The 21,456-nt window shown below is 36.4% G+C and overlaps 1 protein-coding gene across 4 annotated transcripts in view; it reads right to left on the bottom strand.

Annotated features, from left to right (window-relative positions):
* The window catches only part of PLCL1 (phospholipase C like 1), an 821,890-nt gene that overhangs the window by 113,238 nt on the left and 687,196 nt on the right, over nt 1–21,456 (bottom strand). The window contains exon 9 of one of the 4 annotated variants that reach the window (XR_002339303.1): nt 10,056–19,601. The exons of the other annotated variants lie outside the window; for them this stretch is intronic. The gene's annotated coding sequence lies outside the window, so the exon portion shown is untranslated. Of the gene's footprint in view, nt 1–10,055; nt 19,602–21,456 lie in introns of those variants that run through there. 4 annotated transcript variants of the gene reach the window in all.

Raw genomic sequence — 21,456 nt, 5'->3', positions numbered from 1 at the left:
TGCAAACACATACAGCGCACTTGTTTCCTCAGATTATCATTTACTTTTTTTTATTAGACTATAAATTCTACAACTGAAGTGACCATGTTTCCTTTAATTTTCACCAAAACATCCCCAACGACAATAGAAGAGTTCAAGGAATATCTGTGGAATAAATGCATGAATAAAAATTTCTTAAACTGAAACCAAGAAAATGTTTAAAAAGGACAAAATGTTCAAGAAAAGTAAAAGGTTGTAGATGATCAAAAGTCATTCCAGACGAACATGCTGACAACTCACCATTCTATCCCTGTGCTACAGAGATGAAATATGTTACCAAGAAAATATGGTGCATCACTCTATGGTGCTGATGACATTAAGGGAACCTCTGTTCTCCCACAAATATGTCTCGTGATGTCACCATCAGAGGACCATTATCCCAAATGTCACACTGGTCAGCTGAGTAGTAAACAATGATTAAATTATCATAAGAAAAGTAAGTAAATTGAAAGTACAATCTCAACTCTTGAAGAATGTCAACATAAATCAAAGTAACTTTAGGATTGTTCTTGCTATTTGAACAAAACGACTAGTTAATTTGAGGGGAAATATACTTTCCACTATGAGGTAAAGATCATTATTATTTTGTTTTATTTTTTTTACTGCTAGAGCATATAATACCATCTCCTACCCTCTAAAGTGCTCCAATACTAATGCTCCTACCCTCTACCAGAGTGGAGAATCAGTAAACCATATAAAGAAAGAAAAATGGGTCATCTATGTGATGTTGATATAATTTGACAATAGATCATAATCTGAGAGGTAGCTATAAATATTACCTTTCTGGGGATTTTTTTACCTTGTGAAAGAATATTCATTATGCAGAGGAACTAACACTTGTACCATTTCAAATAAGAAGCCTTTATGAGTAGGTCACTAACTCCAACCAGTCTGTTCATGTGGATTGTCACAATAGTTATAAAGGCCATGCTTCTAAGCAGGGCATAAGAAGGATTATACTTGAGAGCTTCTTTGAATAAAAACAGAACATGCCTCTCGTGAATCTGCTTTCTGAGTTGCACATAATTACTTCAATGAAAACCAAAGGATCCTCTCCTGAGACTGCTACCACACACTTCCCACAGACACTCTTGTGGCTACTCCATCTATGGGCTTGTTCAGGGAGCCCTCAAGTTTACAGGGACACTGAGGCAACCCTCGGAAATGGGTTTTACTGAAAACACAAAATCCAAAGCTCCTCCAAATCATACTTTCTAAGAAGATGCAATTTGGTGTCAATGTTTTAGGGCGTAATATGAAGCAGGTTTTCTCTTAAACGATTAAGGCCTGACAAGTGCCTCCTCTTAGCCCTGGCACCTTGTTCCTATATATGTTTGCTAGTTTAGCTGCACAAAGAAACACATTTTGGAGAAGAAAAAAAAAGATAAATAGATTTTGCCAGGTTGGCTCTGAACCTATCTTTCACACCACTGTGAAGTGCGCTGCCAGGACGTGCGATATGTAGTTAGAAGCAGCAGATGGAAAAGCATTTTTGAGGGGCTTTTTGATGGTTCTGAATCTATGCAGCATTTACACACCAAAGCATGCTTGTTCATCTGTTATATATTTAGGGATATTTAAACTGTGAACATTTGTCTTCCTTAAAGACTACAAGAGTATCTGGAGACTGACTGACTTACTAAAGAGACATAGTAAATTGATCAATAATTAGTTTGACATCCCCTACCCCCTGCCCCCTCACTCCTGTGAAACTCCTGGCCCCCATTCTGTATTGCCTGGCAGTAGCCTTATGTGGGGCTGCCAATCTCCCATGTAGTAGAAAAATGTCACAGCACCAAAAGTACCCTCCTGTGCTCCCCATGCTTGCATGTGTACGTGTACGCATGTATGCCTGTGTGTGTGTGTGTGTGTGTGTGCCTGTGTGTGTGTAGATTGAGTAAGAGAGGGGGACGTTTATAAGAAGATCTATTGAAAATGTGGGGCAATGGGATAATATTTAATGTTGTCTTCTAATTCAGCAAAAGGCAAAAGTTTCCACAGTCAGGGACTTTATGCTTAGAACTTTCTCCTACTGTTTCTAAATATGATAGTGAAGATGCATGCCACCAAAATAATGTATATTTTAATGTGTAGGTTATTCCTTTTTTCCAAAATTATATGTGTCCCACCCCAAAGGGACCAATGGAATAAAACAAAACCTTTGAAATTTAACCCTGGTGCTAGGACTGAATATTTGATGTCTCTGCAAAATTGATACGTTGAAGTCCTAATACTCAAAGTGATGATATTTGGAGGAAAGACTTTTAAAATGTAATTAGGGAGTCCCCATCATGGCGCAGTGGAAACAAATCCAACTAGGAACCATGAGGTTGTGGGTTCGATCCCTGGCCTCGCTCAGTGGGTTAAGGATCCAGCATTGCCATGAGCTGTGGTGTAGGTTGCAGATGCAGCTCGGATCTGGCGTTGCTTGGCTCTGGCCTAGGCTGGCAGCAACAGCTCCGATTGGACCCCTAGTCTGGGAACCTCCATATGCCGCAGGTGTGGTCCTAAAAAGCCAAAATAATAAAAAAGACAATAAATAAAATAAATAAATAAAAGGTAATTAGGTTTAGATGAGGTCATAAGGGTAGGGTCTCATGATGGGACCAGTGTTCTTAGAAGAGGAGACCAAAGAGCTTGTTCCCCCTCCTCTCTTCATGTGGGGATACAAAAAGAAGACTGTCTGCAAATCAGGAAGCGGATCTTCACCAGACAACAAATCTGCAGGAGCCTTGATCTTGGACTTCTGAACCTCTAGTACTGCTAGAAATAAATGTCTGTTGTTTAAGCTACCCAGCCTATGGCATTTGTTATAGCAGCCTGAGCTAAGACCCCTGGGAAAAATTGATAGCTACATTATAGAACCAGCACCCAAATGGACCTTAAATCAAATCAAGCATACTTAAATTAAATGACTGGTATTCTATGAATCGGCCATCTATGTTTATTATATACCCTCTCTCCCATTCCTAAACTTCGGTTCCCAACCTGACAATTTCAGAGGAAGACATTATGGCAAGAACAGGTAAGCAGCTATTTTTGTGGCCAACAAAGACACTGTTGAAATATGATCAGGTAGGAAGATGGAATTATCAACTCTACTATTCTGTGAATTCTTAAGCCCCCATATTATTTAAAAACTTCCCAAATCTAGCCTCAGCTGTTTACCAGACAACACACTGTGCTCATGTTTAAGTGCTATGAGGAAATTGAGAGAAACAAATGAAGGCCAGCAGAACACAAAAACCATGCAAACCCAAATTCAGTGAAATGTTAGCAAATCAACACACAACTTTCTTACAGGGAAAAAATATGTATCAATTTTTGAACTTCAAAGTAAAGTTTATTTTTTTACTATTCTAGTCACTACCTGGGTTCACCATAATTAATATTCAGAAGGAAACAGTCAATAAATTAACAAATCAATTGTTTGAAACCCACAGACCTTTCATGTTTCACTTGCTCCATTTCAGAGGATGAGAACACTGACCATCTACCTCACAGCCCAAACTCTAAAACTCCCTAAGTTAATTAACATATGCAAAATACCAAGCTCAGCATGAATCCTGGAAGAAACAATCAATAAGTTATCAGTCTTGATCCCCTTACATGGTTATTTTGAAGCATCATAAATTAATATTGTCTGGCACATATTAGGGTATTAATAAATGTTAATTTCCTTCTTTCTGTCCTTTCCCTCATACTTAAACAAAAACCATGACATTTTAAAATGTGAAACTCTGATAAATTTGAAAGAACATTCTGTGGACCCAAGAATAAAAAAATGATATCTTCTAACTAAAAATAATGTTTGTGAAACCGATTTGCATTTCAAATTTTGGCAGTACACCTATGAAGGGTGTCTCTGGCTCAGAATTCTGGCAAGAGGTGATGAGGACTTGAACTAAGGTGGTGGCAGGAGATTGGAGACAAACGGTTATAAGAGGCGGGATAGCAGAATTGTCAGGGCTTGAGTGCTGTCGACAGACAACCTGATTTCATCTCGGCACCAACCCTTACTAACTGTGCAATTCAAGGACTTGTCTAACTTTCCAATCGAAGAACTAAAGAGGAAAGTAATCCCGACTTCACTGATGGATATGAAGATTAAATGAGACAATAAATGTAAACCATGGTTCCTGACATGTTTATGCAATAAATGTTGGGCATTATGAATAGATGTCATTGTTATGTGTATATTAAAAATGAAAAGTATACATCCTAATATTTTGTCATCATTTGGTGCCTGAGCACATTAAAAACCTTCACTGATGTTGAGCATCTTTTCCTGTGTCCAGGGACATGCAAATCAAACCACAATAAGATATCACCTCACCCTGTCAGAAAGAAAACAAATCAAAAGACAACAAATAACAAGTGTTGGTGAAGATATGGAGAAAAATACTCTTTGGTGCTGTTGGTAGGGATATAAATTGGTGCAGCTACATGGAAAAAAGTATGGGGGAGGTTCTCAAAAAAATTAAAAATAAAACTAACATGTGATCCAGAAATCCCACATCTGGGCATGTGCCCAAAGGAAATGAAAACAGGGTATCTGTACTTCCATATTCATTGCACAATAGCCAAGATATGTAAACAAACTACAGGTCTTTCAGTAGATGTATTATTAAAAAAGACATAGTTATATATGTGCAATGGAATAAAAAAAAGAATGAAATCAGCCATAAAAAAAGAATGAAATCCTGCCATTTGCAACTACATGGATGGACCAAAAGGATATTATGCAAAGTGAAATAAGTCAAAGAAAGATGATTATTGTAGGATTTCACTTATACATGAAATATAAAAAACAAACAAAAGAGAAACAGACTCACAAGTACAGAAACAAATTGGTGATTTCCAAAGGAGGAGGGGATTAGGTAGGGGAGCTGAATAAGTGAACAGAATTAAGAGACACAAATTTCCACTATATAATAAATAAATCACAGAGTGTAATGTATAGTATAGGAACTATACTCATAATATTGTAATAATTGTATGGTGATAGATGGTAATAAGACTTATCATGGCGATCATTTTAAAACATAGAAATATCAAATCACTATTGTGTACACCTGAAACTAATATGATATTGTATGTCAATTATATTTCAATTCAAAACAAAGAAATCCTTCCATGTCAAAATGGAACTGTTTATTCTATGGAAAAAGAATACATATCAGATACAGGTAGTACAATAGTCATAAGAGAATGTCAACTTGGGACTTGAAAATCTGGCCATTGGTTGTTGAGTCCTTTTTTAACCAACAACACAGAATTCTGGTGTCCCAGGTATTGGCCAGAAAGCTCAGACTTCAACCAAATGCTATTCAATTCCTGCAGACATTTGGCTGAAAAAAATCATTTGAGAAAGAGTCTAAAATAGAATGTATCAATTATTCCCCTAAGTGCCCTAAATGTTAGTCTCTGATTCACTGTGAAAGTAGTGTCCCAGGCCTAGGTTAATTATCTTTCTATTGAAATATTTGACTATATTTATCTTTTAATTCAGTCAATAAAAGACGTACCTTTACAAAAAATATTTCCTATTGCTAAGAAAACTAAAGACATAACCTATTAAGCTATTTAATTATTTGTATATAAGACCTCATAAAATTTATCTTAAATATTCATGCTATGGGTAAGTCACTGTAAAGAAATATATTTGTGTATTTATTGTTTTTAATCAATACTATATTATTTTGTTGTGGCTCCAAGGATCTCATGATTAAATTTTGTGTTCAATATAATACAAACTATAATTAAAGTTAATAAAATTGGCGGAATTGTTTCCCATCCTTTTCCACCACTATTTGCCCCTATTATGGAAGGCTGTAGCTAAAGGATCTTGTAAGGAATCAATAGATTCGAGGGTCAAAGACAGTTGAACTGTGGTATTTTTTTATTGCAGTCCATAGGTTTTCCTTCTATCCTAATAAAAATATCAAACAGATTTTTGTAATTTAATAGTTTTGAAAATATTTACCTATTTAAGAAATATTTATTGCAGATCTATTATCTATAAGGCATAATAAACAAATGAGACATGACTACTGCCATTATGGGGCTTATAGGTCAATGGAGAAGGTGGAGAATAAAAATTTCACAAGTAAATTTATACTTATAAGTATGGCAAGTGCTAAGAAGGGAAGGTACAGGGCACCACGAAAGTATACATGAACTCTGTATATAAGGGAGGCTTCCTTCCTGCCAATTAATATTTTCTGCCAGAATTTCCCTAACTAGATATACTCTATAAATTTCAGATATATTTTCAAATTTTTAAAACAAATTTCTTCTGAGTTTTGCTCAGGGTGAATTGCATTTGCAGTTGACTTTCAGAAGATTTTATAAATTTATACTATTAAAATTTTACAGCTAAAAATGAGGCATTTTTTTTACTTAACTGTATCTTTTCTGAAAAGCCCTTCAGTAAAGGACAAGTTTTGTATAAAACTTGGACACGTCTTAACAAATTTGTTACCTAACATTTAATTCTTTTTGCTATAATTATTAACAGAATTTTTTCCCATATAATTTCCTAGTGGTAATGATGAACATTCAAGATAGCTATGAAGTTTCGTGGGTTCATTAGTTGATCTACTGCATTTCTATAATATCAATTATTTTGTTCTATTAAAAGTTATATATTACAACTTTTTATTCTCTTGGTATTCTAAGTGGATTATTAAATAATTAAATTTTTCATTGCCGTATTTGTACCACTTGTTAAAATATTAACTAAGTTTACTGGCTAGCTCTTTCTTAGCATTGGTATATGAAAATAATGATATCAAGCATGGTTGTCTTTTTCCTGACTTTATTTATTTTTATTTTTTTAACCAAAGTAGAGTTGATATATAATATGGTATTAGTTTCAGGTTTTCCCTGACTTTAGTTGCAATTCTTCTAGTGCTATAAGCATGATGTAACATAACAGCATGCATGATGCTGATTGTTGGCTTGCTATAGTTTATTTATTAATAAACTTTCTTGTTAGAAAACATCTTAAATATCTTGCTAGAAAATAAAATAAAACTAGAAATTAGTAACAGATTATAAAAATACCTACAATTAAGTATATGTAAATATTTAGACACATATGGTAAGTATATATACATATACATATATAGTATTCATTAAAAAATAAGTCAGAACTGCCATTATAAATTATTTAGGAAATAAATAATTTGAAACTCAATGTCAAAGAAAAACCTTCTTGTTAGAAAATCTCTTCAGGGGTTCCCGTTGTGGTGCAGTGGTTAACGAACCCGACTAGGAACCATGAGGTTGCGGGTTCAGTCCCTGCCCTTGCTCGGTGGGTTAACGATCCTCCGGCGTTGCCGTGAGCTATGGTGTAGGTTGCAGACACGGCTCGGATCCTGCATTGCTGTGGCTCTGGTGTAGGCTGGAGGATACAGCTCTGATTGGACCCCTAGCCTGGGAACCTCCATATGCCGCGGGAGCAGCCCTAGAAATGGCAAAAAGACAAAAAAAAAATTTTTTTAATTAAAAAAAATAGAAAATCTCTTCAAATTTTTAGTATAGTAAAAGTAGCTTTTACTAGTGTGTGTTCTTCAATATTATCAAATATACTGACAGCAATTAAGAAAATGTTCATGATCTTTTCCTTTTTGTCCTAGGAGTATGGTTAGGGTTAGCGTAAGTTGTGCTAATAAATTTCCTAATACTGATCTTTCCTTCAGTGAACAGCTGAATCCTATCTATGATAATTTACTGAAGATTTTTATTTTTATATCACAAATCCCTACTTTTCTTAGTTTTTTCTTTTCTCTAATATTTTTATTATTTTCTGATGATAGGATTTCTGATATCAGAATTTTCATCATCTCATAATTGGGAAACATTTTCTTTTACTCTATATAAGATGTTAAGTGATTTAAGAAATTTTAAGTATTTGTGAAAGAATTTCTTCATGAAACTCTGTGAGCCTGGTAACTTTTACAAAGGGAAATTTCTTTGATTATTTTCATAGCACCCACTACAGTTACTAACTTATTCAGGTTTTGTTATATTTTTAATAATATCTACAAGTATGGCGTTCTCACTGTGGCTCAATAGATTAAGAACCTGACTAGCATCCATGAAGATGTGGGTTCAATTTCTGGCGTCACTCAGTTGGTTAAGGCTCCTGTGCTGCCAAGAGCTGTGCCATAGGTCGCAGATGCGTTTTGGATCCAGTATTGCTGTGCCTGTGGTAGCTTGGCAGATACAGCTCTGATTTCATCCCTAACCTGGGAACTTCCATATGCTGCAGATGCAGCCCTAATAATAATAATAATAATAATAATAATATTTACAAGATAAATTCCTGGATATTATCAATTTACTGTTTGTTATAATCTGTTACTCTTGTTTTTATTTTTTAGTAATTCCTTTTTCAGCTTTCTTTTGTTTCCTGCTTTTTTCCAACTTCTCCAGATAAGATCAGTTAATTTTTTTTCTTCCCCTTTAGTTTCCTAACAGTGTCTACTTTGGTTTCTGCTTAATAATGAAAACACTTCTGGAGTTCCCAGCAAGGCGCAGTGGTTAACGAATCCAACTAGGAACCATGAGGTTGTGTGTTCGATCCCTGGCCTTGCTCAGTGGGTTAAGGATCTGGCGTTGCCTTGAGCTGTGGTGTAGGTTGCAGACACGTCTCGGATCCCGCATTGCTGTGGCTCTGGCGTAGGCCGGTGGCTACAGCTCTGATTGGACCCCTAGCCTGGGAACCTCCCTATGCCATGGGAACGGCCCTAGAAAAGGCAAAAGACAAAATAATAATAATAATAATGATGATGATGATGATGAAAACACTTCAGATTCAAAAACTTCTAAGAATAGTTTTTGATTATATCTCATGTACTTTGACACATTGAGTTTCAAATTATATTTTATTTTCTAAATAATCTATAATTGCAGTTCTGATTTATGTTTCAATCAATACTATTCAGGTATATGTATTTATACTTACTATATGTGTTTAAATACATGTATACTTACTATCCAAATTGAAGTATTTTTTAAAATCTGTTACTAATTTCTAGTTTGACTTTATTGTTATTAGACCATGTGGCTTAATGCTGGAATTTACTGAGGTTCTCCATTTTTGCAAATGGTCTATGGATGCTTGAAAAGAAGATATATTCCCAGTTTGTTTGAAATCCCAAATTCTTTTAAAATATTTTTTTAAAAATTGAAGCATAGTTGATTTACGTTGTGTTGGTTTCAGTTGTACAGCAAAGTGACTCAGATTCTTTTCCCTTACAGGTTATTAAGATACTGAATATAGTTCCTTGTGCTATATAATAGGTCCTTGTTGGTTATCTGTTTTATATACAGTAGTGTGTATCTATAAATCCCAACCACCTAATTCACCCCTCCCCCCCTCCCCTTTCATAACCATAAGTTTGTTTTCTATGCCTGTGAGGTATGCTTCTGTTCTGTAAATAAGTTCATTTATATAATCTTTTGATCCAATGTCTTTGTTTGGCTTACCTCATTAGTATGATAATCTCTAGGTCCATCCATGTTGCTGCAAATGGCATTATTTTATTCCTTTTATGGATGTGTAATATTCCACTGTGTATGCATACCACATCTTCTTTATCCATTCATCTGTCAGTGGACACTTAGGATGCTTCCATGTCTTGACTGTTGTAAATAGTGCTGTGATGAAAATTAGGGTGCGTGTATCTTTTTGTGTTAGTATTTTCATGTTTTCCAGATATATGTCCAAGAATGGAAATTGTTAGATCTATGGTAACCCTATTTTCAGTTTTCTCAGGAACCTCCATACTGTTTTCTATACTGGCTGCACCAATTTACATTCCTACCAACAGTGTAGGAGGTTTGTCTTTTCTCAACACCCTCTCTAGCATTTGTTATTTGTAGACTTTTTGATGATGGGCATCCTGATGTGTGAGGTGGTACGTCATTATATTTTTGATTTGCATTTCTCTAATAATTAGTGATGTTGAGCATTTTTTAACATGCCTGTTGGCCATCTGTATGTCTTTTTTTTTTTTTTTTTTTTGGAGAAATATCTATTTATATGGAAATCCCAAATTCTTGACCATTACTGGTCAAGAAGAGTAGACCAGTTTGGTAGAGTGAAGCAAGGAAATGAGTAAATTGTTTCCTTCAAAACTAACTCTTCCATATGGCTCCAAATGTATTCATTTCAATTCTCTTTAAGGCTTCTTCTCCCTAGACAGATCTATTCTACCCCAGTTTCCTTTTTCCTACGCTTCTTACTTATTTTTTCTTGTCTAGTTTTGTTTATGTAATTGCTAGACCCTGTTTTGTCCAGGAAGTATTTCAGCTGATTCACAGTCAACATTTCATTTAAAGCATTCTTTCTTTTACCTTTTGCCTCCTGGAAGCCTTAACTAACTAATCCATACTCTCTTCCGTTGTGCTGCCTGAGGCTATAGATGACAAACACCATTGGCTACCTCCTCAACAGTTATTTCCTCCTAACTGCTAACAGAACTCTACTTTTCTCTATGATGAAAATATGTCCATCCCCCAAAGCAATGGATCATAAATGGGCTAGGCCAATCAGAGCTGTCCTAGGACTACCTATTCCAGATTACCTTGCAGCTAAGGGTACCATGTCAATCAGAAAAAAAATTATTAGGATTGTTATGGAATGTTGGAAAACATTTGGAAAGTGTGCTAGAGAGTGTGGCTTCCAGGAAAGCTTTAGCTTGGCTAAAGCATGCATTGCCCTTCCCAGTATCTTCCTGACTTGAAGGAAGATGTGATTGACTGCAACTATTAGGAAAATATTAAGAAAGCTGAACAAACATTGGCACTAGTCAATATTCCAACACTAACAATAACCTAGCCCCAAACTCCCTATATGAGAAATATAATCCTTAATCTGGGAAAAGAAAAACTGTAGTTTGGTGTTTTATTATTTGCAGCCAAATGTATTTCTGATTCACTATATATACTCCCTTCTGTGTTGTTTCTTATTTACCCTTTAAATACATTGCTTTGCATATATGTAATTGCCTTAACTAGCTTGAAATTACTGATATTAAGGAAAATTTTTATATAAATAAGTTAAGGTCAAAATTCAGCACATGGTCAACATTTAATTATGCAGTTTATGGCACAGCTAAATTTTACCTAGAACTTTCTATGTACCATAAAATCTTTAGCTGCTTTACATATATATTCACTATTTACTCTCCAAAACCACTTGATAAGGCAGCTACCGTTATGATATTCCCATTCTCCTAAGGTCACAAATGTTTAAGTGACAAAACCAAGATTTGAACTAACGAAGCCTGTACTCTTAATAATATGCAACACTATCTCTCATTGTATGAGAATTTCAATTTTCCAATTTGACAATGATTTTTTTACACACACATATACCTTGCAAACATATAATATATACCCACTTTTGTATATTCAATAGAACAGAAAAAAACTCTCCTTTCTACACATGACAATCAGTTCAACAAATGGTCATTCTTTTCCCAGGAAGTCCCTGTTTTGGTAGCTGTGGTAAATCGTTGCATTCCCTTTCCATTGAAAAGATTAATTTCAGCATTTCCCCTCAAAGACTAGCTAAAACCAGAAACTACCACAATTCTAACTACTAGATTGTTTCAAAATGAAGGCAGTCATTTTATACAAAATAAGACTTGACCTGAATCTTGACCCTTTATTGAACTGAACCCAAAACCTCAGCTTTTTGAAAGTTTTGAGAATGGACATTGGGTTGGCTTCCTCTCTTTTGTTTTTATACACCTCTTCACTCTGGGTTTATCCAGGCTGAAAAACTAAAAGACAAAAATACCAGAGGGAAGATGCCTTCCAGACCCAGTAGAATCAAGAATGGTGGAAATCTAAGAAACAAATATGTGTCTTTGTTTTATGTTTTCTAGTCTTGTTTCTAAATCACTGTTGTTTAAATAGAAAATCAGATGTTTATTTGCCTAATGAAATATATTGTTATCTTATTACAACAAAATAAAATTCAGGTCTATCTTACAAACTTGAAGTGGTTAAAGCAGAGTCCTTCCAAATGCAAATTTTTTGACCTTGGCAAGACACTTGTTCCTTCTGGCCATCTATCCTGAGGTCAATAATGGTACCTACAACTAGGGTTGACATGAGTTTTCTATAAGCTGATGTATATAAAACATCATCATCATTATCATCATAGCAGCAGCTAACACTTACATAGTTTTTACTGTGTCAGGCTGTATTCTATGTGTTTTGTGTGTATTTATTTGCCTAATCCTTATAACAAGGCAATATGATAGCTATTGTTCTCACCATTTTAGGAGGAGCAAATTTTGAGGCAGACTGATTAAAACCCGCTTAAATTCATTGTTTATAAATAACAGAGAGGATTCAAAACACGCAACCTGACGCCCAGGTTCACACTTTTAACCATCGCACTGTACCATGCTTTCAGAAACAGCCATTCTTAGGTTTTCTAAACTAATACATTAGTAACTGTTCAAATTAAATATCAAATCATGTTAAATATATTCAATATAAACAATACATAGACAAGTGTTTACATATTTTATTCACCTGAATAAAAACATATAGTTCTAAAAGAATTTAGGCAAGTTATCTGTACAAGTGCATGTAAATATGCATATATCTGTCTTTCCAGAGGTTTCTACAAAAACAAAACTCAATTTTATGTTCTTTACGCAAACTTTCTGAGCTAACTGTAGATTCACCTATAGTTGTAAGAAATAACGCTGAGATCCCATGTACCCTTTACTCAGTTTCACCCAAAGTTACCATTTTGTAAAACTAGTGCTGTCCACACCCAGAAGATTGATATAGACATATATTATGTAACACATATTGTATATATTTAAGATACAAAACACTTCCATCACTGCAAAGATCCTTCATGTTGCCCTTTTCCCTTCCTCCCTTCTTAATTTCAAACCACAAATGGGTTTTTTCCTCTAAACTTGTCACATGCAAATATCCACATTTCCTAAAATTTCCACAAATACAAAACAGCTCATTGATTTTATGGGATTCTATATTTTCTTTGTGTTTGTTACATCCTTAGAGTTGCCTACTGAATTTCCTTGAGCCTGGGGATTAAAGTGGACACAAGTGTGAACAATAAGAGAAGTAGCGGCATAAGAAAAACATAAACAAGAAGGGCTCTTTCTTGTTTCTGACACCCATCGTCTTCCTACATTTAACTCCTGGTGTCAACAACCACTTTGTGATTCATAAGTGTGAAGCACTTTTTAAAAAGATTTCATTTTCTAAGATCTTGTATTAATAAACGTTCATTATAATAATACCATATATCTGCCAGTTTACATTGCCTTTTTGAACAAAGAAAATGTCAAAAAGATCTCCATCTATCCATAATGAAAGAACCTAGATTACTAAAGGATCAAGATTTCATGCAGAGTGTGACCAAGAGATCTGCATACAGCTTAGTTAACAGTTTGTTGGAGCTAGAGCCATGAGTGATTTATTGGTTTATAACAAATACCACTACTGATACTTGCAGGGGTATTTTACTATCATTTCTGATTCTTGTGTAATAAGCTTGCATTACCCTTACAATAGTAAATAATACCTTAAAACAGAACTATGGTGAACTTCTGTTCCTTAATCTATGCCCAAGGGGCTGTTCTTCTGGAGAAGGAAATATCCAAGTGTATAGTGTCTTACACAGAGTGTATGGGTGTCTATTTCTTGACCTCCCTGTGTGTTATATATTCTGAAATACTGCTGTGCAAATATTTACTAGGAAAGGGTGATTATTTTATTTATTATTGCCAAAGTCAGAATTACTCCTATTTTTATGACTAGGTCATTACAATTAACTATCTTACATAAAGTGCTGATTGAAAGTTGCCTTTTACACTTTGTAAATGTTACTTAAAGACTTCAAGGGGTTAAAATTTTATTAGCATTGCATGAGTCATATTATATACAAGGTAGAGTTTTGGAATTAGCAAAAAAAAAATACTTAACAAGAAAATGAAATCACTCTGGATTTGCTTACATTTAATAATAAACTATCCTCACATTTTCCTAGTCTTCATTTCTGTTTGAGAAAATTGTTCTTTGTTTTTCCTTAATCTCTTTTTCTAGATTTAGATTTATGCTTTGAATTAGGTTGATGAGTAGTTTTTTTTAAAAAGTAAATAATAGTATTTTTTCCTTTTCTATTTCCCACCTCTGTATTAATCCTTTTTACTGTCTTTGCCCATTGGTGTTTGGCAAGATAGCTGTAATAGCTCATGTCCAAAAAGCATTCCTAATATGATCTAATCATCTGATCCTCAGAGTTCCCAGTTTGGGGTAAATATTGCAATGACTAATGGGATATAATAAAAAAGAATTGAGAGTCATAAACAAATATTAGACTTCTCTAGACTGACCCATGCCCCAAGATCTTTATAAAACCCAAACAAACTGCTTATCAGGAAAACACAAACACCCCAGGTAATAACACAAAATTTCATTATTCTGAATAGTCTACTGATAACCAATATCCCACAGCCAGTTCTTTCATATACAGTTCCTCCCACCTTTGGCAAAAGCATTTGCAACATCTGTACAGCATTAAAGGGTAGGGTAAATGCTTCCTCTTCTCTTCAAAGGCAGGGTTTTTTTTTGTCTTGTTATTTAGGCCTAGATAATATGAAGGCCATCATTTGAAATGTATACAGCCAGTTCTTTGTTTAAATCTGGGAGCTGGCACATGGCAAATTTGCTCATTTGTTAGCTCCTTTTTCGCCTGGATATTCTGACCATGATATTTATAGGTTCACAGAAAGAAAAGTCATTTTTCTTTTATCTAAACTTTAGTTGCTAGCAAGTAGATGATTAGCAACCCAAGTCTCAGAAACTTAATAGGCACGTTTGATTAAAGTTCATTTAAGCCTTTCTAATAAGAAGTCTGTGAAATGAAGCAAATAGGAGAGTATCCATTGGCTTGAGTTGACTTAGCACCAGCCTCAGCAAACAGAGGTGAAATCAGGCCTCATTAGGAAGAGCAACTACAATTTTAATGCTCACTTAGAATAAAACTGCCAATCCTGACCAATTGCACATTTGCTCAACCTTACCACACCTCCAGAAGAATTATTTTTGGAGGTGCCAATGACTGTAAAGTGGGTATACTGCAAAAATCAAACTTGCTTGCTTCAGAACCAAATGTAAACAATGGTACACAAACTGTTCAAGATGATCTAATGGTCCACCTTTATCCTTCCCCTGAAACCCCTGTGGACCTCTGGGATCCTTGAGTCATCACCCTGAGTCTGTGTGTTGCCTAGTAACACATCAGCACCCCGAGCTCCTTTCCAGAGGCAACTCAGAGTTCTGTTACAGCTAACTTAGGAAACATGTAGAATATAAGTGAAGCATCTGGGGGAGTGTATGTGTGTTCCATTAAAGCATATCTACTCTTTCAAAAGTGCCCCCATTGTAAGGGGAATATGCAAGCAAATTCCCATATTTCTGTTTACTTGTTTAACTAACTATTAAGTGACATAATACTTGCCTGTAATGTAGCTATGTGTATTATGAATGACATAATTATCATAATTCTCAGTTTTAAAAGCCCTCTGTCTGAGAGCTTTTTTTTTTCCCTTTGTGAAAATTAAAACAGTTACTTTGCTACATGCTCTATTGGGATGACTGACAATTGATGAAAACATACAAAGCTCCCACAAATAATTTTAATTTCCATCCAAAATAAAAATGTGTTAACTCCTCATGCCTATAACAAAAATATTTTCATAATGATACTGTTTACACAGATTTAATCAGTTGTGTCACTGGGGTACAGCAAAAACAGCAATGTGACCTGCTGAGACTTAGCACCAGATTGCGATTTACAATCAAGGCAGCAAGAGTCAGTGAAGTGCACAGCTCTCACCCCAATTACTAATTAATCAGACCCAAAGAGGTCTCCATAAAAGGCACTACATTCAGCTGTGCATCCCATACATTTAAAGGGCTCCTGTATCTTTTAAGGAGGAAAGGTGACCCAAGGAGGCTGATCACTACCTGGTACCTGCCATGTACACAAGCTCATCGAATCCATTCTGTTTGGGGACTTACTTGTCTTTTCTCCACTCCCTTTTTAAATGCTCTGAATACAAAATTTCACACTATGGCAGTATCCCAGCATCATTAAAATGTCAGTATGCTGGTTTCTGTATAAAAACAAGTGACTGGCTTTCTTTTTTGAGTTTCTGTATCTGTACAAGTCTTTTATTTTTTTCCTTCTGCAGCTATAGAAAATGAAGGGGTATAATAGGTAAATGTATTTTAAAAGTTTGTTGGGAATTACAGGGAATAGCAATCAGTGTAATTCAGTTCAGTCCAACTTCTACCCAACTTCATCAAATGAAAAATATATTTGATCCCCTTTGCATGGGGATCAGATAATAGAAGCCTTACAAACTACCCTCCTTTGACAGAAAGATCCCAACTGAGTAGTCTAAGAGAAAACATGCATTTGCCGACTTGTTTATTTTAACCATCTTTAAAATAATGAGTTGGATTCTCATTTTTCTTCCTTTCCCGGATACCTCCTTTACAAAGAGCGTTCCCTTTGAAGTAAATGGCAACCCTGGACCTAAAGGAGATCTGCCAGGGGAAGAGGCAAAATGAAAATCAACCTCCTGATTTCGGATTCTTGATGTACAGACTGGCCAAATGAAAGCTAAAATGATTCCAGTCGTGTTGCCTTAACCACACGTGATCATATATGGGCCACCCTAACACACAGCACCAGACCTAAGGAAGGCATGTTTGACTCTCCATTGTAAAAATGGAAACTATTTTATCAGAGACATGGGTTACCCAGCCATCCCTTTTGCTTTTCAGGGATTTCTGGAAACTGCCATGAAACAGGGTGTCTTAAAGTAGATCATGCTTTGCAGAGAAAAGGTGGGATGATTGGAGTTTTGCATTCCTTAACCAAGGGTCACATCACATAAATGATAGCTGTGACAAATGTAACAGCCATAAGTAACTATAAAAATGTAAAACAGTTTACATATCTTTCAGGTCCTCAAAGCACATTGCACACCAATTAGACAGATGAGGGATCTCAAGGTTTTTAGCCCTCCTCTGCCATTTAGAGGCTGTATGGGAGTTCCCATTGTGGCTCAGTGGTAATGGACCTGTCTAGTATCCCTGAGAACACACAAGTTTGATCCCTAGCTGAGTTCAGTGGGTTAAGGATCTGGCCTTGCTTCAAGTTGTGATGTAGAGCTTGCATACAGAGCTTGCATCTGACATTGCTGTGGCTGTGGTGTAGGCCAGCAGCTGTAGCTCCGAATTGACCCCTAGCCTAGGAACTTCCATATGTCCCAGGTGTGGCCTTAAAAAAAAAAAAAAAAAGAGTTTGTGCAATCTCTCTCCTTCTCTGTAAACTAAACACACTGAACTACATAGATCCGAGGTTTTTGACAGTTCCCATGCATTTCAAATCCACAAGAATATGTGTGTGTATGCATGTGTGTATAACCATACACACATGGTTGTGCACATACACATAAATTGTAAATTGTCAATTTACAATTTAATATCTAATAATTGTGTTCATTTTCTTAGCACATAGAAGAGACATGCGTAATCCAGATCACTTACACAGGAGCCAAAGCAGTTGATGCTCCTTTTCTTCCTACATATTTTCTCAAGTAAATGGACATGGGTGATGAGGATGGTGGTAGTATTTCAGCAATGATTCCTTTGTGTCCATATAGGAATTTGCCATCTACTGAGCATGTGTTAAGTGCCTTATGCACTTTCTTACTGTATCCTCACAACCCCCTAAAGCTCTTATTATCACCCTGTGTGACCTTTATGATCACAGGGTCTCTCAAATGTGTAAGCGCCATTATACACTTGGGATTATTATACACTTAGCTGGAAACTCATTTACAAGATGACCATATCATTAGAACTGTTTCTGAGGAGTTTAGGTCTTGTTTCAGAATCGTCTAAATACCAGGTCCAGCTACCTAATTTGCCAGGACCCTGTGCAAGAGGAATACTCAGCCCAGACACCTGGGAAGTCAACTTCCTCCTCCCACTAACTTCTGCCTCTACCCACAGTAGAAGGGAGACCTCCAAGGAGTTGCAATCTCTATGCTGGAAGGTGGTGGGTGCTTAAATCAGGGGTAGGCAAGAGGCCGCCATTGGCCTTCTGCCAAACAGGCCATGATGCCACAAACTTATAGCCAGAAAGCCAAAATACTGTTGGCCACTTGCCTGACCTCTGTCCCAGAGTCAAGCAGAATGCAGGTTCCTCCATCCTTCTCCCAGCCCATGGAACCCACAGCCATTCCTGGTGAGGATGTGTAAGAGATGGAGGTGTGAGGATGAGGAGAGAGAACTGGCAGGGCCCCAGACACAGGGGCAGAGGGAGCAGGCAATTGAGAATGAGCTGGGGATGGGAGAAGAGGGTGAGTGAAGGGGGGGTGGGGGACAGGTTCGCACCTGAAAGTAGCCTCCAGGCCCCCAGCACATGCTCCATTGTCCTATCAACTTATAAATACAAGTTCCAAGATAAAAGCATGAAGAATTTCAACATGGCAACCACAGAGCATGAAACCCCATGTGCTGGACCCTTCTGAACACAGGCCCCTTGCTACTGCATTGGTCACAGGCCCATGACCCCACCCTGCTAAACAGACGTTCGAAACTATCCATTAGGCTACATGTGGATAAGTGGAGTTGAAAGTGCAGAAGGAGGATGCTGATTTAATTTGCATTAAACATACTATTTAATGACACCTATGGAGCAACATGATCCTGAACTGTGTTTTCTCACTTATCACTGCTCCCTCTCCTCTTTATCTGCTCTCTAAATCTTCCTTGTAGGGGTCCTACTAAGATAAGGTTATAGGGCAGGCCAGTTATTTCCCAGAAGTGTCACTTAGTAAAGTCCTTTACTAAGGGGTTTAGTAAATTAGTAAATTATTAGGGGCTCTTTTCCTAAGGCATCATATTTAATTTGGGAATGCCATATGAAACAAATCTGAGATCTTATAGGACTGAAACTAAAGAATATCTGTAGTCATCAAATATAATATTCATGTTTTCTTATAATTTAGAAGGCTCACCTTCCTCTGAAAAAGTACGTGCACGTATTAGAGCTTTTATAACACATAAAACATACTTTAATAGTAGGTTTTTCAAGTCATATTAACCACCATGAACCATAATAGGTTGGTTTCCAATATTTCAGTTCTCTTTTCTTTCTCAAACTTTAAGGGGGTATTTAGTTTTTTCTGTACAGAGTGGAAAACCTGCCCAATGTTTCTTTCTGCTCCAGTGATTCATAATGATACTCCATATGTATAAAGTGTGTGACAGTCAATAAAGCATACTTACATTTAATTCTGTGAGCTGGTTGGATTAAATGGTACAGTTTCCATCTTATAATTCAGGATAAAAAGTTTCCAGAGGGCAGATGATTTGTCCAAAGTTGGACAGAGGGTGAATGGCTGGGCTACATGGAGCTCCTCAGCTTCTAAGTAATAGGCTGCTGCCTCCTTCACCATCGGCCTCTCCTGGGAATCAGAGGATACACTGCAAGTAAGAGTGGGGGGCAGGGAAGGACATTCATGGGCACCTGCTCTGAGCTTGGTGCTTTTCATGGGGTCACAGTGACTCCTCACAACCCCCACCACTTCAGCTTCTATTCTTTTCATAATCTCCCTATGTCCCCAAATGAGGAAGAACGAAAACTGTATGAAAGAGGATGGAACATAAACTAAGCCATGTAAAATAGAATGTAAGTCATGTATCTGTGACAGTGAACACATCACACATTTTTTGAAAAGTTAAAAAGTGAAAATAACCCCTGCATGCCACTGTATGGAACACTCAATAGGAAAGGATGGAATTGAAGCGAGCAAAGATGTCTTCTCTCCCTCTACCAGGAGGATGCTGAATCCAGCTCTAGCAGTGACATGACAAGGAACAGGAAGGAGTCCCGCTTTTGCACATTAAATCCAGATTCTGAACACTGCTCTGGCATAGACGGATTGAAGAAAAAAAAAATGTGGCTTTCTCCACACTGTCTATATTAAAATGTTTTTGGCTATCAGCCAGAATTTTCAATGAGTAAAGCAGAGTTGTGTATCTTTGTGAATGCAGAAAAAACATTCTAAAGCACATTTCTTAAAACAAATTACTGACATATTTTGTTTGCCTTTGCCCTCCACAACAGAAAGCTGAGGTTGAATTGGAGCTGCAGCTGCTGGCCTACACCACAGCCACAGAAACACAGAATCTGAGCTTTGTCTGTGATCTATACCACAGCTTGTGTGTGGCAACACTAGATCTTTAACGCACTGAGCAAGGCCAGGGATCAAACCCACATCCTCATGGATACTAGTTGGGTTTGTAACCCACTGAGCCCTAATGGGGACTCCCCCTCTTTATTTTAAGCTTTTTTTCTGTTAGATCTTTAAAGAGTACTAAAATGAACTTCTATTTCATGAAGGAAGTTGGATTTTGGAAGTACAGGGTGGAGAAGAAAAATGTCCTATTCTATAGTCTTCCAGGACCAGAAGAGTATCTAAACAACTCCCGAGGAGTTTCCTGACAGATTTAAAGGAAGAATAGTACAGAATGTCGTGAAGCACAGTAGATCTAAATCATCACCTTTCCCTTGCAAACATTTATCTGTGCGCCTTGTCTTGGTTTGATTAGCACAGTATTTAAGGTGATCTAAAAGATCTCATATTCATCTTAGCTTCATGAATTTCCTTAAAACTATTTAAACATCTCAAAATGAGGGTATATATGCTATGGCTCTGAACACAGAATTGAAATTGATTTATATATTTCCTTGCTTTGCATCAGTTGGACAATTGATGTTATTGAACAGGCCGATTTGTTCTGTGTCTAGGGTTTAAATTGTAAGTCTCTGATGTTTGATATAAAAATAATGTACGCTCTACCAAACATAAAAAGAGGAACTTATACCCATCCTCCTTAAACTTTTCCAAAAGGTTGAAGAAGAAGGAACACTCCCAAAGACATTGTGTCGCCACCATCACCCTAATACGAAAACCAAAGATACTACCAAAAAAGAAAACTAGAGGCCAATATCTTTGATGAATATGAATGCAAAAATCCTCAACAAAATTTTAGCCATCCAAATCCAACAACATATAAAAAAAGATCATACACCACAACTAGGTGGGATTCAACCCAGGTTCACAAGGATGGTTCAACACATGCAAATCAATCAACACCATACACCACATTAACAAAAGAAAAGTCAAAAAAACCACACGATCATCTCAATAGCTACAGAAAAAGCATTTGACAAAGTCCAACATTCATTCATGATCAACACTCTTACCAAAGTGGGTGTAGAGGGAACATACCTTAACATAATCAAAGCCATTTATG

This window comes from Sus scrofa, chromosome 15, assembly GCF_000003025.6.
Source record: "Sus scrofa isolate TJ Tabasco breed Duroc chromosome 15, Sscrofa11.1, whole genome shotgun sequence".
Classification (NCBI taxonomy): Eukaryota; Metazoa; Chordata; class Mammalia; order Artiodactyla; family Suidae; genus Sus; species Sus scrofa.
The sequence above is the reverse complement of the archived record's forward strand: the minus strand, read 5'-3'. Positions and strand labels throughout refer to the sequence as shown.